Source organism: Medicago sativa, chromosome 8, assembly GCF_051527215.1.
Source record: "Medicago sativa cultivar Bolivia chromosome 8, Bolivia_mono, whole genome shotgun sequence".
Lineage (NCBI taxonomy): Eukaryota > Viridiplantae > Streptophyta > Magnoliopsida > Fabales > Fabaceae > Medicago > Medicago sativa.
This window is the reverse complement of record NC_140756.1, coordinates 32,402,565-32,406,412: the sequence shown is the minus strand read 5'-3', so window position 1 is coordinate 32,406,412 and position 3,848 is coordinate 32,402,565.

The following is a 3,848-nucleotide window of genomic DNA, read 5'->3' as shown; positions in this document are numbered from 1 at the left end:
ATTAAGCCCCCATCACTGACTATGCAACGACACAATCTTCCTACAACTTGGACAACAACGTGAACATCTTATACAATTCCATTAAAATGGACAACTTCTTAAATCATGACAACTTAGACCGACTTATACATCTTCACTAAGATTCAGCAGCAACAAACAGCAACAATTGCAGCATATAACAGTGCTAGAATATCATATCATCAATAAGAAATGAATCATATACATCATAGAACATCATAATATTATGTATCATACAATACTCACATAATGTATTCCAACATATCAACAACAATAACCACATATACATTAATCAATTACATTCATATCAAAGTCCAAAACATTCTTCAAAAGCAAATCAAGTTTGATCAATGAGACATAAGCCAAATAATCATAAAACACCTCAACTAAATCCCTAATACTTAAGTTGAAGTTGGGAAACCAAGCATAAGTTTTTGGACTAACTTGGGATTAGTTATGCTAAGTTTTCTTAAAGTTTTCTGAAGACCCACTTGGACTATTTTCATCAAAACTCAAAATCTACACATAATTTTCTAGTCACTCCAAAACCATTAGAAAGCTAACTCAATTATATACAACTTTTATGTTTACACCGAGAGCCAATTCAACACGGAAATGGGTGAAAAAGACACAAGAACACAACAATCGAAGTTCTGACAGCACGCAACGAAAGCACAACAAGCAGTCACCCATGAGGGGCTGCCTTGCTACGCTCAGGCGTGGAAAAATGCGCCCAGCCGTGGGAAGGCAGTAGCCCACCTGCGACGCAGCTCTGTGCAGTCCCATTTTTTTCGGTTTCACCGTTTCGTCCGTAAAAACCTAACCATTACTCCGAATCCGATTCCGTTTTCGCCTACGCGTTCTATTCGACAAATTCTATCATATTTTACTGAAAAATCATATTTTTAAATCTCCAAAACAGCTTATCCTAGAATCACTTTTTTCTCAAAAACACTTAAAATCACTTTTTCTCAGAATCTCAACTTTTCATCCAATCTCATGTTTCTAACCATCAAACTACTTCTAATAACATTCCTATAGGATATCTAAGGTTTGTTCATGATTCTCTCATCAATTCTACGGTTCTTCATCATCTAATCATCAAAATCGCTCATAAACCCTAATTCTTAAACTCACCGACTTCTCATCTAATCATATGTTTTAAACCTCAAAACTATTCCAATAATCATTCTACGGATTATCTAAGGACTGTTCACAGTTTCTACATCAATCTAACAATTTTCATCCATTAATCCTCAATTCTTCACTCAAAACCCTAATCCTCTTAATCTCACAAACTCTCCCCAACTTTGTTAGATGTAATCTAATGATTTACAACTTAATATTAAAGCAAGATAGTTTCACCCTTACCTTAGATTAATTCCTGAATCAGCAGCAACGTCCTTCTTTCCTAAGGTATTCTCCTCTTCTCTTGACTTTTCTCTTCTCTTCTCTTCTTTCTTGTTCTCCTCTTTTCCAAAAAAGAGGTTTTAGGGTAAACTCTTTCTAACCTAAGCTTCTCTATTTATAATACTAAAATATTCTTCCCAAATCTATTTAGGCCCAACAACTTACTCTTCTTTCTATTCTAACCCCCAAATCCACTCACACTAATAATCCTCATATTCTAATAAATAATATTTCTCTACTAAATATATAATAATACACCAAATAACAAATATATATCTATAACAATTAACAAATATATTATGCTAGTAAATACCAACATATAACATAACAAAATATCACTCAACAAAATATATTAACTAAATTATAAAAAGACATCTAATCTCAACAAATCATATATCCCTCATATACAACATATAAATATAGAAATATATTCTAAAACTAATTAAAATAATTAAATAAAAAGGAGGGCGTTACAACTCTCCCCAACTTAAAAGAATTTCGTCCTCGAAATTCAAGCACAATAGAAAATAAATTTAGTCATTACTTCTTCAAACAAAACACAAAAACCACATCAAGTTAGTCAGTTAAACATGATCACATAAAAAATATAACTACTAACTAGAAAACATGACGACACGACACAACGACTCATCTACTTGGCCGGACGGACCGACCAGCTCTGATACCAATTGTAACACCCCGTTTTCTCAACATGAAAATTTCATATTAAATCAGAGTATTCAAATCATAAACGGAATGTCACATACTACTTTAAAGTCATAAAATAGATATTAATAAATATCCTTCCAGGTTCAACATCATAAAAGTCTGGAAATACGCAGCGGAAATAGTTCGACATGAATAAAGTCTTGGCGCGCAGGCCTTATCAGAAAATCTCATAATTTGGTTCAATACTTATTCATAAAAAGTTCATAAAAGACACGTAAGGAATAGATATGAAAGTAAGTCCCATCCCGTTACGTATCAGAGCACCTAGACACAAGTGAGGAGTCCACTCACGAACACTTCTAGTCTTTATTACCTGCAAGTTACCCATACGAAGGGCAACATTTTCAAGCAGAAGGGGTGAGATTTCTCAAACAATAATATTAAACATATAAATCATAGAAAGTACATTCAACAACTTAAACATCATTAACATATCTTATACTCCATTAACTAGCATCATTAATCTCCTACATTAGTTATACCCTTCATCTTATATCATCTTAATTATAGACGTAAACATCATCATATAACATCAATTACTAATTCATAAACATCAGCATACATCATCAAATATTAATTACAAACATCAACACATATAATGATCATAAACATCAACACATATAATGATCATAAGCATCAACATCTAACACCAAATATAATCATAAGCATCATCATGTATTTCACATAAGTATCATTATCAAAGCATATCATTTATCGAAAACAACTTCATAATTAAGTTCGTAATCAACTTCTTAAACAGACATCATCATTAAATCATCATCAACTATAAGTTATGACGACTCTACAATGCAACAACATCTTCAACAACAACTTAGACAACTTCAACAACAACTTAGACAACTTCAATATGCATGTGGTACCACCAGGGCATTAACCCCCCTTCGCTAAGGTCATATTTGGACCTGTCGGGCATTAAGCCCCCCATCGCTAAGGTCATAAAGAACCTGTCGGGTATTAAGCCCCCATCACTGACTATGCAACGACACAATCTTCCTACAACTTGGACAACAACGTGAACATCTTATACAATTCCATTAAAATGGACAACTTCTTAAATCATGACAACTTAGACCGACTTATACATCTTCACTAAGATTCAGCAGCAACAAACAGCAACAATTGCATCATATAACAGTGCTAGAATATCATATCATCAATAAGAAATGAATCATATACATCATAGAACATCATAATATTATGTATCATACAATACTCACATAATGTATTCCAACATATCAACAACAATAACCACATATACATTAATCAATTACATTCATATCAAAGTCCAAAACATTCTTCAAAAGCAAATCAAGTTTGATCAATGAGACATAAGCCAAATACTCATAAAACACCTCAACTAAATCCCTAATACTTAAGTTGAAGTTGGGAAACCAAGCATAAGTTTTTGGACTAACTTGGGATTAGTTATGCTAAGTTTTCTTAAAGTTTTCTGAAGACCCACTTGGACTATTTTCATCAAAACTCAAAATCTACACATAATTTTCTAGTCACTCCAAACCCATTAGAAAGCTAACTCAATTATATACAACTTTTATGTTTACACCGAGAGCCAATTCAACACGGAAATGGGTGAAAAAGACACAAGAACACAACAATCGAAGTTCTGACAGCACGCAACGAAAGCACAACAAGCAGTCACCCATGAGGGG